Below are 6,884 nucleotides of genomic sequence, written 5' to 3'. Positions count from 1 at the left end.
TTTCCAGGGCCCCAGCCCCCAGAATCCTGGGAGGTTGGCTGGCGTTCCAATCACAGTGAAGCTCTCTGGCTTTGGAGCTCCTTCCCCTGAGGACCTGGGCCAGCTGGCTGTGGTGCCAAGAGCGGCTTCTTATTCTCTGGGCACAGTCAGGGCACAGAGTCAGGATGGCCAGCAAGAGAACTGGGCAGAAAACACCCACCCAGTCTGCAGCATGGGGTTCAGGAGGGGCAGGGGTGGGAGCATGGAGGGACACATCAGGAGTGGCATAGGGAAAGGGCACTAGCAATGGCATCCACCCAACTAACCTCAAATCCTATCCTTTGTCCTGTCGTGGCCAAGTGACTACAGATATATGATTTATACTTCGTTGAGCCTGTGATTACTTTGTAAACAAGGGGCCAATGATGCCAACTTCCTAGCGTTCTAATTTGTCTTCCCTTGAGATAGGGTATCACAATATAGCTCAGGATGGCCTTGAACACATGATCCTCCCTTCTCAGACTTCTGAGTACAAGGATTAGAGGAGTACACCGCTCTACTCAGCCTCCTTGGGTATTTTAAGGCTTAATTCATGAAGTGTGTGGTATTTTCCCAAGCTAATTTTCATCTTGCTATTGGAGCTAGGATTTGAGTTGAGACAGGACTGCACAAACCTATAATGTCTTTAACAGGGAAGTAATTCTGTTACCAGAAGGATTCTGAGGTGGTGGCCCATGGAAACTTAGGTATAAACTGCAGTTATTGGATATAGCTCAGGCTCTCTCTTTCTCTCCTCTATTTCCTACTTCCTTTTATGTTTTGGCAGAAATCTTTATTGAGATTTAATTGATCCATTTAAAGTAAATACCTCAATGATTTAAAGTGTATTCACAAAGTTGTTCAACCATCATCATAGTTTTAAAACATTTTTAATCACTCCAAGAAGAAATATGATATCCTTAAGACAACTTTACTCCTCTCTTCATCCCCTCCATCCTAGACCACCATAATCTGTTTTCTATCCCTGAATCTACTAATTCTGGAAAATTTATATGAACAGAATGACAAAAATGTATGATCTTCTATAACTGGCTTCCTTCAATTAACATAATGCCTTTAAGGTTTATCTATGTGGTAGTATTGTACTGGTAGTCATTCTTTTTAATGGCTAAATAGCATTGCTTTCATGGAGATGCTGAATGTTGATTATTCATGATTGCATTGTGGTCTATTTGTCTTTTTCCCACTGTGGCTTTTATGAACAGTGCTGCTCTAAATATTCCTGCACAAGATTTTGTGTGGACTTTCAGCTTTCATTTCTCTTAGTATGATTCTTGGGAATATAGCTACTGAGTTACACAACTCTCCATTTAACCTTTGGAGGAATTGCCAAACAGATTCAAAAGGGGCTATACTATTTTTGCTTCCCATTAGCCCTGGGTGAGAGTTCTCCTCTCTCCCAGCATCATTTGCCATTCTTTGTGTTTTGATTATAGCCATTCTCATGGGTGGGGAGTGGCATCTGACTGTGGTTTTGATTTATATTTTCCTGATGATTGTTGTTGATGGTGAGCATCTTTCCATGGTTTTTCATCAATCCTCTTTGGAGAACGAACTCTCTCTCTGTCTCTGTCTCTGTCTCTGTCTCTGTCTCTCTCTCTGTCTCTCTCTCTCTCTTTCTCTCTCTGTCTCTCCTCCCCCCCACAGTAGGTTGTTCCTCCCTTAATTATTGACTTGTGAGAGGTTTTCTTTAATATGCTTTGGATGCATGTGCTTTATAAGATAAATTACTTGCACATATTTTTCCACTGTGGTTTCTTTTTCACCTTTTTCAGTGGTATCTTTTGTAACACAGAAGTTTTACTTTGACAAACTCTAATTTATCTTTTTTTGTTTTGTTTTATGGCTTTTGGAATATAGCTATATAACCCACTGTTATAAAAAAAACCTACCCTGTGGTTTAATAGTTTTTCTTTGATCCATTTTAAAGTGAGTTTTATAAATGACATATGATAGGGCCCCTCTTTCATTCTTTTACACACACACACACACACACACACACACAATTCAAGTGTTTTGCCACTGAGCTACATCCCAACTCCATCATACTGTTTTAAGTACTATAACTTTGTGGTAGGTTTTGACAATGGAAAGCATGAGGCTTTAGCTTTGTTCCCTTTCAAGATTGTTTCACCCATACTGGGCCCCTTGAATTTTCTCATGAATTTTATGATTACTTTAGCAACTCCTGAAAAAAATGTCAGCCAGAATTATGACAGAGATGCACTGAATTCACAGACCAATTGAGGATAGATGTGTTAACAATACAAAATCTTCTGATATGTGAACCACCAAATATGAGCCACCAAATTACCATATGTCCTGAGCTCCAATCATGAACATGGAGTGATTTTACTTACCAGGTCATAAAGTTGGTGGCACAGTCATTTCATGTCATTAAGTGGAAGTAAAAAATTGTAAAAAATTGGGCTCTGGTGGCTGGGAAGGTGGCTCAGTGGTAGAGCGCTTGCCTTGCATGCATGAGGCCCTGGATTTGATTCCTCAGCACCACATAAGCAAAAAGAAAAAAGCTGGAAGTGGCGCTGTGGCTCAATGGTAGAGCACTAGCCTTGAGCTGAAGAGCTGAGGGACAGCGCCCAGGCCCAGAGTTCAGGCCCCACAACTGGACCCAAAAAACAAAACAAAATAAAAAAAAAATGGGTTCTGGAAGACCTGGAAAGCATAAGAAAGAGCCCAAGTGGTAGCTGCTGCTCTCTTATCCTCAGCCGACTGTCTCCTGGGAATCAATCCCCAGTGACTGATGGATGAGGACCGGAAAGCTCATGCCTGGTCTACAGATGGTTCTGTGTGTATGGAGGCACCTCGTGAGAGTGGACAGTTATAGCACGACAGCTCCATCTTGGAGTAGCCCTGAAAACACTGGGGCAGAGGAAACCTTTTGGGGCAGGACACATGGTTCTTTTTGTTTGGAAGATGAAGTGGTTTAGAGATTAGAGTTGACACTAGTCAATAGGTTGGTTTGATAATTGGGACTTGGTGAGTGTGGGGAGAAATAGTCCTCTTTGAACTGGAAAATAATATGAAGCCATCTCTGTTATATGGAAATGCTCAAAGTGAGTGCCCTCAATGAAACTGTGTGTGTGTGTGTGTGTGTGTGTGTGTGTGTGTGTGTGTGTATACTGGTACTGGAGCTTGAGCTCAGGTCCTGCCGGGGCATTGTCACTTGGTTTTATTCACTCAAGGTACACTACCACTTGATCCACAGCTCTATTTCTGGCTTTTTGGTGATCAATTAAAGATAAGGGTCTCATGGACTTTCTTGCCCAAACTAGCTTGGAATGGCAATCCTCAGATCTCAGCCTCCTTGAGTAGCTAGGATTACAGGTGTGAGCCACCAGCACCCAGCTCTGAAGAGGATTTTAAGAACCAGGTGGATCTGGAGACCCCTCTATGGATTCTGGTCAGTCTCTTTCCCTGGCCATTCCTCTCATTACTCAATGGGTTCATGAACAAGCTGGCCAAGTTGTCAAGGCTGGAGATTGTACCGGGCTCAGCAACAGGGACTTTGAATGACCAGGCTAGAAAAGCAGACTTAATTTTATTCTTTGTTGTCTGCTTTCTTTCTGGAGTGTTGGATGCTAAACATTTACTGCTTGTTAAATCCTAAACTGCCAATTGCAAATGGCTACAAGACTTTTCTACATTCCCTTCCATCACTGTTTCTTTGAATAAAAACTATATTTCATAGATTCTTAAAGTATTAAGAGTTATTGTAAGTAAACACTTAGAAAAATACCAGAACACAGTAACATCCTGTAAGATTTGCTAGCATCATCATCATCATCATCATCGTTGTTGTTGTCAACACCACCATCATCATCATCATTATCATCATCATGATATTTATTGTTATTGTTGTTATCATTATCATTATCATTATCATCTTATTAGCTTGTTAGATCTATATGTCTCTCTTTTGGTTCTGTTTATAAGCTTGGGGAATACTAACTAGTACTAGAAGTCAAGATACCGAGAGCATACAGGATCAGATCAGCCCTAGTACCAGCAACTGAGAAAGAGAGAGGGGGTGGAGAGAGATGTTAAAGGAGAGGGAGAGAGAAGGAGGGAGAGAGAGAGAGAAAAAGAGAGAGAGAGGAGAGGAGAGAGAAAGGAGAGAGAGAAAGGAGAGCATGGAGTAAGTAAGCCCTAGAGTTATGAAGATGTCCCCAGGGACTATTAAGATGCCCTTGATCATTGGTACTTTCACTACCTCCTAATACTCTCTTCCGCTTTTTCTTTTTTTCTTTTTTCTTTTGGTTGGTCATGGGAGGCCTGGGCACTGTCCCTCAGCTCTTCAGCTCAAGGCGAGTGCTCTATCACTTGAGCCACAGTGCCACTTCTGGTTTTCTGGTGTTTAATTACAGAGAAGAATCTCATGGACTGTCCTGCCTGGGCTAGTTTTGAAGTGTGATCCTCAGATCTCAGCCTCCTGAGTAGCTAAGACTACAGGCATGAGCCACGGGCACCCAGCTTCTTTTTCTTTTTCTAGATACAAACCCAGAAAACTTTCTGGGAATAAGTATCTTACCAAATGAGCCAATTCTCCCCAGGTCCCTCCAGAGGCGTTCTCAGCCTGGGGCCAATTAGGAGTCCCAGGTTGTTGGGACTGCCACAACCCCTCGCTTTCTCATTAGCCTACTATCTTCTCCTTGAGGCCCGTGGGCCTATCCCATTCAGAATCAAACCTTAGAGGCTGTGTTATCCCTTGTGGCCACCTCTAGACCTGCCTCCTTCTCACTGGCCAGGAGGGCTTTCAGTTACAGTTCAGGTATAGCCATGAATGTAGACACAGAGAGGCAAGGGCCAGCTCCTGGGGCTGGCTCTACCAAATCCTTTGCATCTTCCTGGTTGGCGTTAGCTGGGAAATAGGAATATGCCTTAAGTAGTTATGTTATTTTTTTAAGTCAGTGACCCAAGCTTGACACTATGACCTTAGATTGATTCTGATCACTCAGGCATGTCACTGCATGAGACTGTTTCCACATCCATTCAAGATAAATCCCCTGGGCTAGACTACCTCTTCTGGGCTGAAATGAAGGTCAATGACATAATGAGAGAGTTAGGACCAGTGATGAGCTGTAAATGGTTAATAATCAGTACAACAAGGGGCCCAGGGCTGGGGAGGGCAGCTCTGATTTGCATTATTTGCAATATTTAGGGTATAGATATAGCTATCATAGCCAATGCCAAGGTAATGTTCAACAGCTGGGTGCTGGTGGCTCATGCCTATAATACTAGTTACTTAAGAGGCTGAAAGCTGGGGATCATGGTTCAAAGTCAATATAAGCAGACAAATCTGAGTGACTCTTACCTCCAACGAACCAGCACAAAGCCAGAAATAAATGCATAGCTCAAGTGGTAAAGCACCAGTCTTGAGAAACAAAGCCAAGTAAGAGTGTGAGGCCCTGATTTCAAGCCCCAGAACTAGAATGTTAAAAAGAAAGAAAGAAAAGAAAAAGAAATATTATATTCAACTAGAGTGGGGAGTGCAGAGTAGCAAATCACTATTTCCATCAACCAAATCAATTAGCCATAAAAACTCTCTAGAACATTGGTAAAGCATAGAAAAATTAAAATGTGAAGTTTAGAGCATTTACTGCTTTTGTGTTGTTCTTTTTGGTTTGGTTTAGTTTTTCATTTGTTTTGTTTTACAGTACTAGGGATTGAACTCAAAGTTTTGAGCATGCTAGGTTAAGCACTCTATCTCTGAGCTACATGCCCAGTCCTATTGCCTTTGTTTTAAACATAGTTTGTTTAATAACCAGGTCACACTATTTCTGAAACTTTAACACTTGATTTACCCTGATGGCCTGTGGCTGCTTAGGAAGGACGTCAGTGTCCAATCTTCTCCTAAATAGGAAACCAAAGCCAAAAAGAAGAGAGGTGCTAGTGTTCATAGTTATGGAAATTGGGCCAGAATTTGTGGCCAGGTTTTTTATTGTTGTTGATATCACATAATATCTCATCTAATTCTCCCAGAAACCTCAGAAGGCAGAATAGCAGCAATTGTAAGAGAGTAGGCATTAGAGCATGATAGACCTGGATTCAAATTCTGATTCTGCACCTGTAACATGTGAACCCCTGGGCCAGGCTCCTTCCTCTGCTGGGTCTTCACCTCCTTGTGTGTGGCCTGGGGATGACACTGGTTACTTTTAGACACCATTTGTCAGAACCTGGTTCAAGATCTGGGGCAGAGCAGGTGTGCCATAGCCAATTCTAAATTAGCGCCAGAAAGCCTGGGTAACTTGTCCAGGGTGGAGCCTTGGTAAAGAATACAGGAAGGCTTCCATTTACTCCAGGCAGTTCAGGAAGGGGAGTGACAACATGGTCTCACTGTCAGGTCAAGTGCCAATAGTTTGGGGAATGGGATCGGAATGAAGACTTCAGCTCTTCACACATCTACCAGGTAATGAAGTTTTAATCTGCTCACTTGAGCTGCTCATGTTCAAGAAGGCAGGAAAAGGAAATAGGTTACTTCCCTTTCCCCCTGAGGGGTTATTTCCTTGTGCTCTGTCCCCAAAGGCTTCTTCCTTGTAGAGTTCTTGTTGACAACGTTCGTGGAACTCCACGTTGGCATCCCCACTGGGAAGGTGGGCGGCCCTTCCTCAGGACTCTTGGGAAGGTCAGTGGAGGAAGCAGGACCATAAAACTTCATCAGCTTGGTTCCTTGGGAGGTGCTGAGATGGTGAGATCCCCGGACCCAGCAGCCAAGGTCTTCAGGAGCCAGGGTTGGCTTAGCCAAGTTCGGAGAGCCATACCATGGAGAGAAGACATAGGGTTGGGGTGACAATCCCTGACCTCTCAGAAACTCTGGGCTTTTCTGG

The sequence above is a fragment of the Dipodomys merriami genome, unplaced genomic scaffold (assembly GCF_024711535.1).
Source record: "Dipodomys merriami isolate MVZ:Mamm:240054 unplaced genomic scaffold, mDipMer1.0.p SCAF_34, whole genome shotgun sequence".
In the NCBI taxonomy this organism is placed as follows: domain Eukaryota; kingdom Metazoa; phylum Chordata; class Mammalia; order Rodentia; family Heteromyidae; genus Dipodomys; species Dipodomys merriami.
This window is presented reverse-complemented; position numbering follows the sequence as displayed.